The sequence below is a fragment of the Girardinichthys multiradiatus genome, chromosome X, assembly GCF_021462225.1.
Source record: "Girardinichthys multiradiatus isolate DD_20200921_A chromosome X, DD_fGirMul_XY1, whole genome shotgun sequence".
Classification (NCBI taxonomy): Eukaryota; Metazoa; Chordata; class Actinopteri; order Cyprinodontiformes; family Goodeidae; genus Girardinichthys; species Girardinichthys multiradiatus.
In genome coordinates, this window is record NC_061817.1 from 2,358,904 (window position 1) to 2,378,224 (window position 19,321).

Sequence of the window (19,321 nt, forward strand, 5' to 3'; positions counted from 1 at the left end):
TTTGAATGGAGGAAGGTTGGTGATGTGGAGATCCATATGCAAAGAATCAGTGGTGGCTACTATAACAGCGTTATTCAACTCAAGACAGAGATAGAAATGTTTTTCAAAAAAATGAACTCAGGTATCCACATTAAAGTCAGCAAAGTTCAAAAGAGATTTGCATTTCAAGCAAGCGGTCAGTATGAAATACGCTTCTTCAGTACTCTAGCTTATGTTGTGATTATTAATCTGAGAATATTATCTAATATTAATATTTTAATATTTTATCAAATAATATTTCGGTCTGTTATGGGTCATCCTGTGAATACCAGCCCAGTAAGGCGATGGTATTAGGACAAAATAGAAAGGTGTGAGACGAGCTCTGACATTATTGAACAGCATAAACTCTGCACATATATGAAATGAATTCACACAATTTCTTAAAATACAGGAATTTATTAACAAAAATAAGTCAACTCAAAGTCAAACATATTTCAATCAACAAACTCTTTACTATGCTAAAACAATCCAACTAAACTACCAATCAGAATTAAAGAATAGGAAAGATTAATGGGCACAATATAAACAAGTTGATTAAAGATGATTGGAAATTATGACCAAAAGAGTGATGCAACATTACCATGCAATGTTTATGTTTGAGAACCAGGGATTATCTTGAAGAATCTGGAAGTGAAGTTAAGTTAGTTTTGGAATCAACTTAGGAAATAATCAGCAACATTTAGACAACCCTTCACAATGCAAGTTCAGATAAAATATTATTTTAATGAAATAATATTTTAAAGAATGATCTGCTGAATAAAACCAACCTTCTGGATGACCATTTCTCAATGTCTCATGTCTAATTAGCTGCCTTTATTTATTGAAATAATATTTGAAGAAATATTATTAAGGGAGTATTTTGGAAAAGACCCAAATCTTTCTGGAGAAATGGGGCTTAATGGTGTTTACTTAGTTATCAAATCTAGTAAATGATGTTTAGAGACTATTATTTACTAGCTTGAAAACTAACAACCTTTCTGTTAAACACTCTTTAGTAGCAAGCACGTGTTCTTACCGGTTAGCAGTTGAGCTAACAAAGAAGCGGATAACTTAGCACCAGAAACAAACACATACCTTTAAAATACCAGGGTTAATATAAGGGTTAAAATGCATAAGCGCGGACGGCGCGTTATGATCAATGTTCTGTTTAAAATCACCCTTTAAATAAAGTTTGTCTTAACCTTAAAACATACAAAGAACACAAACCGGCACGTGTGCTGCAGATAGCCTGCTAGCACTAAGATAGCCGAGTTTCACACAAACAAACTTCATAAAATGAAAAACGTTTAGATCATTTCATCCTAAATCTGTCTCTGCCCAAAACACCTAACCTCATGAACCATGGTGAGGAAAGGGCGAAGCTTGAAGAAATGTCCACAGTCAACAAGCGGTTAGCTTTCAGCTAACCTTGGGGTTGAAGGTGCGTTCGCTCTGTAAACAAAAGGGTTAGCTCCGGAGCTGTAGCTGGGCGGCCCGTTCTGTCCGTCAACCAGCTGTGCATTACCGTAAACACGGCGGTGCGGGCCGTTGACCTTCCTTCAGACTCGGCTTGTAGAAACAGCTTCTCTACTCGGGATTTCTCTGCGACACAGTCTTGGCAGGTCTCGGAGAAAAAGTATGCAAGGCTTATACATTAACTTCCCCTCTTTATGAATGAAATCACCGGGTACCCAAACAGTGCTTCACTCATACTTGTGCATATGATCGCGTGATCTTATGACACTCTTGGGTCCAGTTTGAAGAGTTTATTTATTTTTGCCTGCAAAAGACATCAGCACGCTGGGCCTCTCCTGACCGATCCCTCTCGAAAGCCGTGTGGAAAGAGACCGGATGTAGCAACAGCTGTGCTTTTATTTGGGTAGTGACATCACAGGAAGTCCGGAGATATCCCGTTTCCTGGCTGTGCCGGAAGAAGGTTAATGCACTTAATTTTGAAAGTTCCAGAAAAGTCCGTACCGGAGTTTAATGTTGAAATCCATGGCTGTGGGTCCCTACATTTATATGCTGGGTGTGAAACCAGGGGAATGTATTCATGTAGCTGAACCAACACTGGCTCCTTTTCCGGCGGATATAAAGGTTGGTTTCTATCACCTATACTGCTACAGCGACGTGGTCAGCCTGCAAATAGTAGGCAACGCTTTTGCACCTTTACTGAGGACCATCAAAGTACAAGGCAAATTCAGTGATATGGTTACTCTGAGGTTTAACCCCGCCCACTACCTTCCAGTTTCCAGAAGACATATTGAAAATATCCATATAGAAATTAAATCGGATCAAAATGTTCCTGTAAATTTCGTCTATGGAAAGACCATCATAAGACTACACTTCAAACCGGTGATATCGTAGCCTGAGATAAATTTTATTTGTATAAACAGAGATATATATAACTTCTAAGACTGATTGGTTATCATTCATATTCCCCTGGTCCTTCAACACTGCACCAAGCAAGTAAAAAAGAACATGGCACAGCTAAGTCTGAGACGTGATCCAAATCGCTTTGTAAAATACTATGTAAGTCAATCGGGCAGTAATCTGCCAGGGTTTTATGGGGCCTCGGTAATGTACGGACGCGGAATTGGATCATTATTTTCAAAATTATTCCGCTTCGTATCCCCTCTGGTTAAAAAAGGATTTGCTATTGCAAAACCCCATCTTAAAACACCTGAATCAAATATCGCTTCAGATGTTATAGGTAGAGCCGTGAGTAAAATGAGAGGTTCTACACACACCGACGGTCAAGAAGGTTCAGAAATTATGGTTTTATCCAAAAGACCCAGAACAAGACCCCCTGGTAATCGTTTAAGGACAGTTAAAAAACAACGACAAACACGAAAAAGAAGATCAATTGGAGCTGACAAACGAAGAGGAAGGAAGTCTTCTGCAAGTTTTGATATATTTAAATAATGGCTCTTTTACATAACAAATCATCAGAGTGCACGCTGGCAGAGTTGGACTTATTTTCTGCCCCGATGACGCAGCTATCGATTTAAGATAAAATTTACACCGAGATCCAGCCTTTATCAGCAATCACCAATGGAGGCCCGATAGAGTTTTTCATTCCGGGAGACGGAGAAAAGTATCTGGATCTCAACGATATGCTGTTGCATCTCAGAGTGAAAATTACTAACGAGGATGGAACAAACCTGCCGCATGATGCACCTGTAGGGTTCATCAACTACCCGTTAAACACCATTTTCAGTGTGTGATGTCACTCTCAGAGATCGATTGATTTCACAATCCAGCGCCACACATTCATATAGAGCCATGATTGAGACATTGTTAAACTTTTCTGAGTATTCTTTAAAAAGCCAGTTTAGCTCTGGTCTGTTTTTCAAAGACCCTGCAGCGGCTCTGAACTCTATTGTTACAACTAACGGCCCTAACCAAGGTCTTAACAGCAGAGCAGGCTTTACGGAAAATTCCAGGGAGGTACATCTTCTAGGACCCTTGCATGCAGACATATTTTTCTGCGAGAGACTTCTTTTAAACTCAAAATTAAACTTACAAGAGCCAATGATTCTTTTTGTCTCATGATAGCAAGAGACTCTACTTTCAAACTCAGGATATTAGAAGCATCTCTTTTCATCAAAAAAGTTACCGTCTCTCCAGCCGTTCGATTGGGGCACGCTTCAGCTTTAATGAAGGCAAATGCTCTGTATCCACTTTCACGTGTGAATGTAAAAACATATTCCATCCCTGAAAATTCAAGGGTGTGCAACCAAGAGAATCTTTTCTTAGGCGTCTTTCCTAAGTATGTGGTGATTGCATTACTGGATCATGACACTTTTACAGGAACATGCGATCTCAATCCGTTTGACTTTAATCATTATGATATGGAATATTTAGTCTTATGCAAGGATGGTAGACAAATTCCTGCTAAGGCCTTCCAACCCAATTTTAAGGCAATTCAGTGAGAGAGTATTACAACTTGTTTACGCCTACAGGACGACATCTAAAAGATCTTCCGCTGAGTATAACACGTCAGGAATTTAATCAAGGATACTCTCTATTCACATTTAATCTTAACCCGGGTGAGGACACAGATGCTCTATCTCTACTTTCCAGTGGGAATTTAAGATTGGAAATGCGATTTAGGCCACCATTGCCTCATACAACCACGCTAATCATCTACGCTTGTTATGACTCTATTTTAGAGATTGATTCAAAGAGGCGTGTGATGGTGGATTATTATTAATCTAATCAGACATGAATAATCATGAAATGGAGGATCTACTGCATCATCTGCTGGGAGATTTGCTTTACGGTGTATGGGCATGCGACCAGCTGCCGCTGCTCGCTGACCCATTCACAGGACCCGCATACTTTATAGTGAACACACATCCTTCACACATGCCGGGAGAACACTGGTTGGAACTGGCTCTGGAAGAGAATGGCGAAGCCAGCTTTTTTGACTCTTATGGGTTCCCTCCGAATTTTGATTTCTACCCGTCAAGCACCGTAACATTTTTAAAAGACAGATCCTCAAAAATATTATATCACAATAACCAGCTTCAAAAGACTGTCCACAGAGTGTGGTCAACATTGTATTTATTACCTCTGTCATAGAGCATGCGGTCTATCACTGCAGCAAGTATTATCTAAATACACCGGAGATGTGTTTAAGAATGATTTAATGGTATCTAACTTTGTAAAAAAAATACCAGAAATGTGTCACTAATCAGAGTTCTGCATTTTGCACTCACAGTGCATGCTCCTTGGAGATGTTTCAGGATTGTTATGGAATTTAAATTGTCTATTTTGTTTTCTTTTTTTTTTTCTGAATTTAATTTCTGCTTAAATTCAAATTAAAATGTTTATCAGTGTGTGTGTGTGACTGTGTGTGTGTGTGTGTGAAGTAGAGCATGATGCTAGACATGAAAATATAATCAATAAATATTTTATTGAATGAAAGAAATAGGTTACACGTCTCATTTTCTTACAACGGTTTATGATGAAAATGTGATCCATCGGGGAGATAGTATTTTTTTACGAAGAGACTTTTTTGGCTTCATGGTAGTATTTTTAGGTTCTTCCTGCTCTGATCTCAACCAATGGGGAGAAAGAGTTTTCTGCTTTTTTCTTCTCTGCTTAATGCGGGGGGATGCTTCAGCACTTTCAATAAATGATCCCTCTCCATCCGTTTTGAGCCATCTATACTCATCACGAGCATAAGGGTTAATGACTGAAGATATGGGGATGTTTACCTCTGACAAAGTATGCAGAAAGTCTGACCATCCTTGGGGTAGCGGTGCTCCAGATTTTTTAAACGGTAGCATGAGATTTTTCAACAAGTCAATCATATGGGACCCCTTTACAACATTTCCTTTAAATACAAATTCTCCTCGCAAAGTCCAACCCCCACTTCTTTCAGATAATTTCTTCAAAATGTACTCAGCATTAGCAGGCTTTTCAGTACATCCATAACAATTTGATTCGAAGCAACCTGGTCATGCCCCGGGACCTGTTTTTCTTCATGCTGCTCATGGTCTGGAGTGTCGCTCGATGTGTCACGCTGAAACGTCAAACTCACTCATGGTTCTTCTTTCACACCCTGCTTGAGTAGAGTGAGATACCTCTGCAAAAGTGCATCATATTTTTTTATTTTTTCATAAGAAGTCAAACCGGGGTCATTCAATATTGCTCTCATTTCAGCATCCAAATTCTCCTCCGCCGTCTGTCTGATGGACGTGTCTGACTGGGTCAGATGCCTGAACTGATGAGGGGAAATGAGAAACATCTTCTGCGATGTTCTGAGAGACATTATCTCCTGATGATTCCACCCACTAGATCACCGATCAAGGGGGCAAGAGCCGTTAAGATGGGGAGAATAAAACCACCTCCCTGGATTTTGAGAGCCAGCTGTTTACGTTTGATACCAGTTCTTTTATCAGCCAACAATCTGATGATTTTTCTTTGCTTCTTCAATTTCCGGTGTTGAGAGGGTGATAGTTTAATGTTACCTTTTAAAATATATAGAGCAATCTCACACAGAGCCTGAAGAAAGTCGGGAGAGCAGTGTGCGAGAATATCTTTACGTTTCTGCGGACTGGCTTGGTACAGAGCTCTGAATAATGGGACATTCCTTTTTATACACGCAGAGATGACTTACTTTGTTTTGGGCACATACACAGCAGGCCATTGGTGAGGAAGTATGCCTGTTCTCAGTCTGAAATGTACTGGGCAGGTAGGCGTGATATCGATGACTAAATAACCATGAGCTTCTCTCGTTGCGTCTTCAAAACTCTCCAGGAAGAGACCCTTTTGCGATGGAAACATTTGGCGGGCTAGTATATTCAACTGCAGTTTATCTCTCGGGTTCTTAAACAACACCATATAATTAACGTTCAGGCTGATGGTGCGACTGAACTTTCCCTGATGAAAAACATTCTGAGTCAACATCATGACGCTCATATTACGATGGTGACAAAACTGGGTAAAGACCTTCATCACGTTTTCATTATCTGAGGCTTGAGCAATAACATCGTCTAATATGATCAGATGATTCTGATCAGGAGGAAACAGATTTTCATCTTCAAAAGAATGAGGCAATCCTTCCACAAATTTGATATTTTTATTCATCTTCTGCAATTCAGCATACATGGGTTGAAAAGAAGTGTAAATCCACACAATATTTTCTGGAGCAACATCCATGACATGGTTACAATTTTGCAAAACACTTTTTACAAAAAAGGTTTTCCTGCAACCGCTGGGTCCTATTATCATACATGAGAAAGGCGCTCTAAATCTAGGATCAAAATCAACCTCTTGTAAATTGGCAGAACGCAACATTTTTTATTTTATTTGTTTTTTATTTTATCTTTCTTCTTATTCTTCTTATGCTCTAATAACCAAAAGGCAGAGTGGTCCCGTCAGAAAAAAGGCATCTCTTGTCATACACCAACGGAAACCTTTTAACAAATGCAGCATTTCTTAAGAGGAATCTCTTTTTATCCCTCCTGATCGGGTGCTGAGGAATTTCAATGACACCCCTCACTTGACCCCTGTAAGTAGCCCTCAACCAGCCCTTTGATGCTGTCCAAATTGACCCTCTCGCTGCATTCATGCATCTGAGTGATGCCTTTAGCATGTATCACTAGCTTTTTTTGGTTTGATATGCATAACTCTTGGGTCCTGTTGATGCAAACTCCAAAATGCTGTCTCCCGCGAGCTCGTCAGTAAGATCACCCAGATAATTCCCCAACTCCAGAGGAGTTTCACCACTTTTTGTCACATAAATCAAACTGTCCGTGTCAATATAAATCAATCTGTCCTGCAATTGCTCCATGCTGTTGAGACGTTTTAAACGTGCATAAGCAGCAATAAACACATTGTTTACATTGCTTGGGGGAGAGATGACACGTTTGCTGTAGTTCCACTGCACTACACACATTTCAGGGTTGAAGAAATGGAAGTAGGTAACCCTGTATTTACTCGAGAACGTGAAGCAGAAAAACTCATCAGGGTTAGTGAGGACTGTGGTCTGAGACAGATCACTTCGCTGTGCAAACTTTCCCCAAAAGCTGTTTAAGCACAGTTTTGCTACCTGTCTTTTGGCAGGGTTCACCTCGATTTTGCCTGCGTCTAATTGGATACCCTGGTGGAGTTTGTAGTCTGCTACATACTTTGACCTGCTCTCCTCATCCACCGCTTCAGAAGGGTAGCCAGCTTTGACGAGGCCAAAGTAGCTGCTGGGGTCATCAATATCTTTGTAAATGATGGTGGGGTGCCCGAGGGGAAAGATGCAGCTAGCATTTATATAAGGGTACAGAGATGTGTAATCCACATAGTGTACAGTTTCACCTGGCCCCGCTGTGTACCTCAACCTCATAGGGCAGGTGCGATCACCATACAGAGCATCTCGGGGTTCGGGTGCGTTAACTTTCTCAAGAAAGCTGATCACCCCCGGGTGGGTTTTTTTTCATTTCAGTCCACTCATGCTCCCACATGACCTCGAGACGAAGGCCGTACACAGTTTGGAGTACCTTGCTTCTCTCCACAGTGGCTGCGTAAAAATGTTCAAATGCTACCCCTCTCAAAGGACACTTGTCATGAGGCATGTAACACTTTTTACAGCCGTGGAAAAAACAGCCGTAAAATTCAAACGCAACTTTGACACCGTTAATCTCTGCATACCCATCCACAGAATATGGACCAATTTTCTTTTCTCCCATGTTTAATGCATGTTCGATGTCTATTTTTCTGCTGTCTGAAATCCAGCCAAGCCATTGAATGGATGCGCTGGAAAATGTCTTACTACTACGCCTGTAATCCAGAGGTGAGGGGATGGCCAAGGTTTTAGGAGGAAGGAAATTGGTTACAAAAACCTTCATGCAGGCTGAGGCTATCGTGACGCATTTAAGCAGATCCTCACTTGTCTCCATAAAGAACTCATCCCTGAATTTAACACAACCTTGAAATAGAACGTCCACATCATTTTTACAATAACGAAGAGCTTCCTTCTCAAAGTCAAAGACCCCTTTGCTCGCTTCTCTGTACCAGCTGCTAAACACCTGTTGTTCTTGAAGACTCATGCATTCTACAGCGTAGGAGGATGGAGGAGGAAAAGACCCCACATACTGGAGATGTTGTTCAGAGGAGAATAGGTGGGGGAAAAAACCTTTGGTCTGATCACTAAAACCCAATGCTTTCGGCATCGCACTAAGCTTCATACACATGAAGGACAGGCTATCAACGAATTTTAACCTGTAATCAGGGTCGGTTAAACAGAGAACTTTACTTCCCTGCATGATGAGATGAGGTTTAATGCCTAACTGCTGCATAACTGTGAGAATCAGGTAGCTGTCATACCCACGTGCGTTGTGTGCTATAAAGGTAAAGCCTCTGTACATCGGTCTCCTGAAATGGAGAAGAAAGTTTTGGGTGCAATTCAATCCATAAGCATGCCATTCCTTACCTTTCAGCGTTCTAACACAGACCATACAGGGGATGTGCACACCGTTCTCGTCGATGAAGCATTCAAAATCATAAAAAATCAGTTTATCATCTAACTGATTACAGGCTTGGGCGGTTTGAATGTAACACAGATGACCATCGCACGTCACATCTAAATCAGGAGGTATATTCTCACCGCAAATACTGCATTTTACATTACACACGTGTGGTTTATCCTGCTTGCTGATTGGAATAACGTATATCCTTTTGCACACCTTGCACAGTTTTACCAACTCACAGTCACTCATAGGCCTGTCAGCACTAGGTCTGTTGCGGGGTTCCCTGTGTCTACTGAAACATGAAGAATTACAACAGATTCTGTGACAACCTCCACAGGAGACAGGTTTGTTAATTTCACACATACACTGGTATGAGTGACACACCGGACAATAGCCTTCACAATGGTGTGTGTCTGGCTTTTCATAGCTCCCGTAACAATATGCACAGATGTATCCCGATCCTATAAAACCCTTGAGATTTTTTATTCCCATAATAGTGACCTTGAAATAACAGCAGAAAGAGAGGGTTTGATCGATCAGGGAAACTGGTCTCAAATTTACACAGAGCTACAGAGTCTGTAACGGTTCTGTGAAACACTACAATTTTTCTCTTTAGAATGTTTTCAAATTTACCAATGTCACTGAAAGTTACTGCTGTCTGATCATCTAAACCAGCCCTGTGTTGCCACTCCCTCCCCAGCTCTAAAGCCTGATTATCAGTAAGGTTAGAGTCAGAGACGTGTGCAAGACTTATGGCAAAGCATAACTGATTACCGGTATTATCTACAATATACAGGTGACGCTTTTTCTTATTAATCAGTTCACAGTCTAACGTTCCTTTAACCTTATGTTTTGACCCTCCTGCAAGGTCATTAACTACCTGTAGAACAAATTCCAGGTTATTATCTGCAGGCATTTCAGCGTTGGACTGTACTAACTCATCTAAAAAATCCTCAAAAGCAGGCAGAATCATATTTCCATCATCGTTAATGGTAAACATGACGTTACGGTTCAGATTTTCCCCTAATTCTAGCTGCACAACATCGTTACGTCTGGCTAAAGATCTTGCAGTATCGGCTAATTCAGTGAGAATATGCATGATGTTTATATAGACTGCAGTGAGATCAGGGACATGACCAGGGCAGGGAGGCGGGATGGTAAAAGGTCTCCTTATTTTAATGTTAATAAATCTTTCACGTTCAACGGTCACAGGAGGATCTCCCTCAATCTGATCAGGGTTGAGTGCAACCTCTGGATTGAAATTGCCGCCATGCTGCCCAGTATGATCAGCGGCGTGTGACGTTGAAGGAATTTGTAAGTCAGCTGATTCATTTTGCTGAATGCTGGATGGAGACGGTGTTCTATTTAAATCTTCAACAGCCTGTTCTAATGAGCTAAAAAAGTCACCGTGCAGATTTTGATTTATTACATTTTCACTGTTAGCAGGAGATGCATTTAACCCAATGTTATCTGCTACATCAGCATTAACAGGAATTTCATTAAGTTGAGCAACAACATTCCTTATCTCATTCAGCGCATGTGTGATCTGGCTTTCCATATTAACATGAGTATCAGAAGAAGAAGAAGAAGACCCAGGGATCAGTTTAAATTACCTTGATATCAGCACAATGTTTCAGTAACAATGTCTGACATGCAGCCAGAAGCGTTAAACTTGATGCTTTATTACAACGGTCACGTAAGGATAGGGGAACTCTCTGTCTGCAATGTTGCTGTCCAGGTCTCGATGAAATCTGCTCCACCATCAACGTTGCCTCTGGAAAGATAAAGAAAAAAAATAAATTCATGAAATATGCGAATTAATTAAATAGGTAAATGAGTATAAGAAGAATTAAACTTACCATTCAATAAACCTTTAACAAGCCTCGCCCTGGTATAAAGAGCACAGAGTTGCCGTCTTTTCCTCGATTTAAGATATTCTTTGAAACAAAATAAAGTTACCTTACAATGCAGGTCTTTTGAAAAAAAATAATCTTGTTTCTGTGAAGATTTGAATATAACTATAACTTACTCCGTACACGGGGTATTTGAACGGTTCCGGGCGGTTCCAACTCTTCCTGCACTGAACTGCTACAGTTCTGCTGAATGTTATCCAGGCTTGGGTTCTGGATTAAATCATTTGATATATCTGTAAAATATTTTATCAGGGGTTAAAACAAGTCTGCAATATCGCATAGACTTGTGAAAACATATGCTTAGAAATATATATATATATATATATATATATATATATATATATATATATATATATTTATTTTTTTCTTACTTACTCTCCTCTCCCGGAGCTGTTAATGTTTCCGGCGCACTGTCAGGGGACTGTGGTACATGAATGGCTTCGCCCTCTATTTCATGTTTAGCTGGGATCGGATTGTCTTTTTTAAAGACAAGTTTCCGTCTCAACTTTGATTTTTTCGGAGGCAGTCTGTTACAAACGCTGACCTCTCCAACGTTCAGGAATACATCTCTTGTTAAATCTGTAAGTAGAATTTATCTCATTTATTTTTTAAATCACAAAATAGCATTCACCAGTTGACTAAACTAGATGTTGTTGTTGCAGTTAATAATTACAATAGTCAGACTGTGTAAAAACGATACCATCCAGCTCATCACTCGTGGGTTCTAAAGAATATAAGTTAAACATTATTATTATCCAACGAGCATTCACAAGCACTTAAAGAATTCTTAAAGATGAATACTTACTACTGAAGATTGCGTTGTATCTTTCGATAGAAGCAGAATGTTCACCTTCTTCGTTTCCTGAAATATTTTCCGACATTTTTTTTTTCAGCTTCTCCTTACAAGTGTTCTAAAAATATTTCAGTGTAATTGGTTAAAAATAAACTTTTAGCTACCAGATTTGAAGCCGATCTCCCAGTAAAGATTGCGCTGTATCTCTCGATAGAACCAGGGATGACTGACTACTCCACCTTCAGCGCGCTTAGTTACGCCCCTTGGCCATACCCCCCCGAGACACCTCAGCAACAGCGCAGACACGTTAATTCCTTAAACAGTGGATGTGTATTGTCAGACAATGCTCCAGACTTATAGCCAGGAAAGTGCTATTTTCCTCTTGATTACTTTTGACTACAGTTGGTGTGAAGACTGTCTGAGACAATACACAAGTTGTCTGCTTTAATTCAATAAACAGTGACATGTCTGAGGATTTTATAACCTTTATTTTTTATTTTTTCAGTTTCTTGTTACGTTTTACATAGACATACTGGTTACAACCTCTGGCTCCCACGTGGAATGAGGAGAAAACTGTTTTCTCTAAATCATCAATAACTATTGCTCTAAGATGAAAAAAAGAAAAGCTTAAGGTAAGTAAAATTATCATCCATTTTACCAAATGGAGTCTCTCATGATTCCAAACAAAGTCTTTTAGCTGTAGAATCCATTTCTAATTTGGAAACAGGATGCTGAGCACTCATAACAATTTTTTTCAGTTCATTGGTTTCTCTGTTTTAGATCATCATCCTTCTTTTCTAAATAGCATCTAAATAACCCCCTGTGTTAAAACAAAATGAATTTACAATCTGTCAGGTTCTCTCTTCTTATCAGAATTTCATGTGATGTGCCTGCATTAAATTGAGTGACCTTTTAAAGTGGAGAAACTACATGTTTTGTTTTTAGATGTAAAAAACATCTAAAAACATACAATTAGAAAGATTCGCTTCCTTGTAATGACAACTTCCGGTTAATGACAACATCCGATTAATGATGATATCCGGCTAATGACAACATCCGATTAATGATGATATCCGGTTACGTCACAGGAAGGCCCAGCCACCGGAAGTCCCGCCCTAGGATGTCCCAGCCACCGGACGTCCCGCCCACCTGTCAAAATTTTCACACCTCGTTTGATTGAAGGATGTCCTTAATGTCTCTCACTTTAACCAGACCCTGAAACAAATGCTCTGTAAGTTTGTGGATGAAATGGGCTCTGACTGGGATCAGTGGTTGCCCTACCTCCTTTTTGCTTATAGGGAAGTTCCCCAGGCCTCCACTGGGTTCTCCCCTTTTGAACTCCTATATGGTTATGAGGTCAGCGGCCCTCTTACCCTGTTAAAGGAGATGTGGGAAGGGACCCAGGAAGGAGAGAAGCCAGTTAATGTTATTTCCTATATCCTACAGATGATGGAAAGACTGGAAAAAATGAGTGCGTTAGCTCAAACACATATGGCAGTTGCGCAAAAAGCTTGCTATGATCGTTCAGCAAGGGAAAAAAGTTTTGAACCAGGTAAAAAAGGTGCTGGTAATGTTGCCTACAAATAATAGTAAGCTTCTGGCAAAGTGGCAGGGTCCCTTTGAAGTGCAGAAGAAGTTAGGTCCCACAACCTACCAGGTTGCCACCCCGGGGCTCCAACGATCTACCAGAGTGCTGCATGTAAATCTGCTTAAAGAGTGGTTCCCATGATCTGGAAAAGAAGCAGATGTCTTGTTCATCCAGCGTGTGGGAGAGGATGAAGAAACTAATGAATACTTACCATCACAGTCTGCCTCCAGCGTGGCTCTGAGCCACTTCACTGACGAACAACGTCATGTGGTAAAAACTCTTTTTTTTTTTTTTTTTTTTTTTTTTACTGTGTCCTGTCCGGCAGAGTATCGCTCAGAATTGTTGTCTGAGTGCCAAGAAATTGCCCAACAGATTTACTTTCACAAGCAGAGCATCACAGCTAATGCTTCATGCATACACATAAAATCACTCACACCCAACGTAAGGATAAACAACAATGGACGTCATACACTCACTCACACTCCCCATGCATACTCTATACTCCCAGGTCCAGGCGCCTGTACCCCCTCAGGGCAACCAGCCCCCGGACCCAGGAGGTAATCCCCTTCCCTCCTGGAGCAGAGGCAGGCAGACAGCGTCAGCACTGCCCAGACCCGGGTGACCACAGCTAAACTCTTATTACTTCAGATGTATTCCAAGAATATCCAGGCTGCACAAATTTGGTGGAACATAACATTCTCCTGAAAGAGAAGGTGCCAGTCAGACGCATAAGTTACAGGGTCCCTGAACGTCTTCTGGGAGCCCTGAAGTAGGAAGTGGACCTCATGCTGTCCTTGGGAATTATTCAGCCCTCAAAAGATGAGTGGTGCAATCCAGTTCTTCTAGTTCCCAAGAAAGATGGCACCATAGGGTTTTGTATTGATTTCAGGTATCTGAATTCTGTTTCAAAATTTGATTTATACCCTACACCACGAATGGATGAACTGATAGAGCGTCTGGGGAAAGCTAAATATTTATCCACCATTGACCTCTCTAAACGTTATTGTCAGGTTGTTCTTGGTGAAGACTCAAAGGAGTTAACAGCATTCCGCACATCCAGGGGGCTGTTTGAGTTCACTGTTCTGCCTTTTGGTCTACATGGAGCCCCTGCCACTTTTCAAAGACTGATGGACCAGGTACTGTATGGTCTTGCTGATTATGCCTGTGCATATCTTTTTTTTTTTTTTTTCTTCTTTTTTTTTTTACCTTGTCCTGTCCGGCAGAGTATCACTCAGAATGGTTGTCTGAGTGCCAAGAAATTGCCCAACAGATTTACTTTCACAAGCGGAACATCACAGCTAATGCTTTAAAGCTCTGCTTGATATTTATAGAAGAAACTTTATTATAAACTTCTTTGGGAATATTTCAATTGTTACGGACACGGAGACTGAAATGAAAAGGAAAAATGAAGCTCAAAAAAGAGAGAGATGGGGAAAAAGGGGAGAAAAGGAGGAAAGAGTGGAGGAGAGAAAGAAGGATAAAGAGAATACAAGATTACACCCTGCTTGCTTATACACCTACAGCTGTTTTTTTTGTTTTTTTTAACAAAATAGTACACGGTAATTCTGAATGTAAAATGTACTTAGTGAGAGGTGCAGCCCAATATAGAACATCTGTGTATCTGTCAACACCTGAAGCTTAACACCTGTGAGTATGGGTGTGGACGCGCTTTTGTATACAAGGTTTCTCCACAAAAATATGCAATAGCGAGTGTGAGGACCCACAGGCTTGCCCCATGGTCCCTGGACGGACACTGGGGAGAACTGAGTCACAGACATCTAAAGGCCCCCCAAAGCACAAGAACCCCAGGAGAACCATGCCGGGACTACCGCAACCCCCCCAGAGAAGAGCAGTGAAGAGTCCCAGGGGAACCACCCAGCAGCGATAGTGCAGAAGCCCCAGGGAGCCGCAGCGACGAGCCCACAGGCCCCGCCGGCAGCCGTCCACGCCCGAGCAGATCCAGCCATGGACCCAAAGGCCCAAGACCCCGGGACACACCTCCCCCCAAGCAGAGGCCCGACAGAGCCCAGGGGGCCAGGCCCTGGCAAGCAGCCACCGGGAGTGAGCCAGCCCACACCAAAGCACCCGGCCGCGGACACCGAGAACCACAAGTACACCAGTGGGCAGAGGCTCCAACCACCAGCAGGCGGTGTGGCGGGGAGGAAGCTGATCCAGGAGAGGGAGCAGTTCAAGACCCAACCTGTCGCAATAAAAAAAAAAACAGGCACACACAGTCACAATCACCCACTCCCACCCTCATGCATACACATAAAATCACTCACACCCAACATAAGGATAACAACAATGGACGTCATACACTCACTCACACTCCCCATGCATACTCTATACTCCCAGGTCCAGGCGCCTGTACCCCCTCAGGGCAACCAGCCCCCGGACCCAGGAGGTAATCCCCTTCCCTCCTGGGGCAGAGGCAGGCAGACAGCGCCGGTACTGCCCAGACCCGGGTGACCCCGGCCCAGGTCCCGCCCCCCTGGCCCGAACCCAGTCCCCAACAACCCCCATCCACCTCCGGAGAGGGGGCTATGTACAAAAGAGGGGTCCACATGGCCCAAAGCAACCGAAGCCGCCCCAGGACGGAGCAGTCCCGACCCCCTAACGAGCCCTGATCTCAACCCCATGAGTCTCCCACCCCCAGTGAACCCCAACAAGAACAAGAACCTCCCCACAGGGCCACCCCCTCCGTGGCCGAGAAGCCAATGAAGCCACACCCACACAGCGCAAGCTCCACACACAGCCCCGCTCTAAGAACCCCCGTCGCACCCCGCTCCCCCACCACACAGCGCGCTGCAACGGCAAGGCAAGGGCCCTGCGCAGCGCCACCCCCGCCCACCGGCGCAACAGGGCAGACCCCACCCAGCACCGCACCCACAACCGGACCCCCGACCCCATACCATGATGGGACAAACTTATCCACCCAGAGGTCCCCGGCCAGCGGCAGGCACCCAGGGCCAGTGCCTCACCACGCCCCCCTCAGCAACAAAAAACACTACATCACTGCCACTGCAATGACCGCCCAGGGAGAAACACTATCCAGCTCAGCTCCACCATCGCCGCCCAGCTGATCCAAACGCCAGTGACCCCACGCCCTAGAAGTGGACACAACCCCTCCACCCCACAGGCCGCAGCCCCTCCACGCCACCGCCCAGTCCACCGCCCCGATCCTCCCTCGGACAAGACAGCCAGCAGAGCAGCACACCTCCAAGCCCGCCCAGTCCCCCCAGACATTGCCGGCAGCTCCAGCCCACCAGTCCACGAGAGGGATACATGCACCAGCCGGGGACCTGGGCCATGCAGGCCAACCGCTCCAGGCCAAGCACACCCCACCAGCCGTCCCAGTGTAGTCACAAGACATGCTCTGCCGCCCCACCCACCCGACCGCCAACCGCAGCCCAGCGCCCGACCCCGGGCCAGGACCACAGAAGGAAGCCGTGGAAAGAAGGCCACGGCGGCCCCAGTTACAGGGCACCCCGCCAACCCCACCCCCAAACCCGGGGGCGCCCCAGCCCACCGGCCACCCGCACCCCCGCATGGCGTACCATGGCCATGCGGGGCAGCCCAGCCCCTCCATCAAAGCGGGGCCACATCCCAATAAAGAAAGCTAAATATTTATCCACCATTGACCTCTCTAAACGTTATTGTCAGGTTGTTCTTGGTGAAGACTCAAAGGAGTTAACAGCATTCCGCACATCCAGGGGGCTGTTTGAGTTCACTGTTCTGCTTTTTGGTCTACATGGAGCCCCTGCCACTTTTCAAAGACTGATGGACCAGGTACTGTATGGTCTTGCTGATTATGCCTGTGCATATCTTGATGACATTGTCATTTACAGTGGAACCTGGTGTTGGGACCCACCCATGGATTTCAAAATTAAACTCCGGTACGGACTCTTCTGGAACTTTCAAAATACATTGCAGTTAACTGACTTCCAGCAACTGAGGAAAGGGGGGGTAACAGCAGACTTCCCATGATGCCACTGTCTGAATAAGAGCACCCCCTCTCCAACAAGCCGACCTCTTCCACTGTTCATCTTTGCGGGACCAGGATCGGTGAGGCAGCGCGCTGATGTCTCTTTGCTGGAAAACAGACATAAACTCTTCAACTGGATCCAAGGATGTCATATGATCATCGATCATATGCAAAGTACGAATGAAATACTGTCTGTGTATCCGGTATTTTCATTCATGAACGGGGAACTTAAGGTGTAAGAATTGCTTACTTTCTCTCTGAGGCCTGCAGAAGCAAACTGATAGGTATAATTTAATCAACTCAGAGGTAAGGAAAGACACCGAGTCAGTTTTACTTGCAAGGGTAGCTGTACACTACAGACTACGAAGTATTAGCCCCCTCTCTCTTTATTTATACATGCTTGGTCACACACAGTTCAAACATCATTCAGAGTGGGGGTGTGTGTGTGTGTGGGTGTGTGTGTGGGGTCAGAAAGGTTAGGGTTCATGTGTCTTGATTTAAAGAGAAAGGAGTGAGGATTGGTGCCAGTCCCTAGATGTTGCTGATAATAGCATAACTCACCCTTCTCTCTTATCTCTTTGTCTATGACATGTGGGGGAAGAAAGCACTTAGAGCAGACACAAGTGATAAACAATAAGAAAAGTCATAAAAACCCTAACAGTTCCCCCCTGTTTTATCACGAATAAGTCATGAGTAAATACATGTAAAATGAAACACTGTGTAAGCACAAACCCACAGGACGGAAAATAGATTATTTTGTGGGAAACACTTACACGGTCCCTCCACCAGGCGACCACCAATCATGGCAGAGTAAAACAATAATAAAGCAAAGAAACAAAATGTAAGAATAAAAAATAAAAGAATTAAAACAAGCCTTGTTCATATCATCATTGCACTTTTTCTCACTTCACTTAAACAGCAACGTCTTTCAATTTTCTGCTATAAGGTCATTTTATGAAGTACAATTATGAATACACTCAGGCATAGAAGATATATTCATTTACAACATGTCATCATAATCATCTGCTTTTGGGTTTAGTGTGGTGTCAACATTTACACACAGTATTTAAAGAGTATATGGGTGTTATCACCACTTAAAAGAGTTTGTGCTTTATGACCGTAGACCGTTCTCAGGTTCAGAGGTGAGAAGGTTACCTAGGAACAACATCTGCTCTTCCAAAGGCATCACCCTAACAAATGGCCTTAACCATTAAACTTCTGATAATGGCTTTTACAGCTTCCTCCACTAAAAGATGTTCAGGGGAGTGAGGTAACCCAAAGGTCATACACTTTGGAACACTTAATAAAATAATTTCCATTACAACTCCTTCCTTCTGATACTGAAAGCAAACAGTTTTTTCCTCAAAGAAAACAAATTATAACAACGGCGGAAATGAACACATTTCAAATTTGTGCCATAATGATAGATATCAAGCAATAAACATGAAAGTTAGATAAAAGCATCCAAGATTTCCTCCTCAGAGTCAGTTTCGCTGTCAAAGTGGGAGAAAAGAATTTGGCTGACCCTTGCCGTCCAGGCAAAGGAGCCTAATAGCCACCAAATATTAAGAAATTAAGGAAAATAAGCATCATGGTGCATGTTTGACTGTCTCTCTGTTGCAGACGTCGCCAGTCCATCATCCAGAGAAAGGTTATGTGCAATGTGTAGAGGTCTTCCCTGTATGTTTTCTATGTGTCTCTCACTGTGGTGTGTGTGCAGTGAGGCAAATGACCTTATGATTTTTAACTTTCAGGCAATGCGATGGCCTTAAGTAGATTCTGAAATAACGTTGCACTGCCCAAGAGATTATTGTGCCCTTGTAAGAACAGTGTTCTTCAACCACCTCTTCAATCACTCACCAGTGATGAGCTTACAGTTCTTTGTCTTGTGGTCCGCTGTCCTCAAACCTTTCAAGCCGTGGATGATCCAGTTGGAAGATGACTTGTCCTGGAAGCCAGATGACGCTGGAGGAGCTGGAGCTTTCCTGCAGCTTTCCTGGGTGACTAGTAGGATCTGATATGGGCCATTCCAGCCCTGGACTTCCTGTGTCT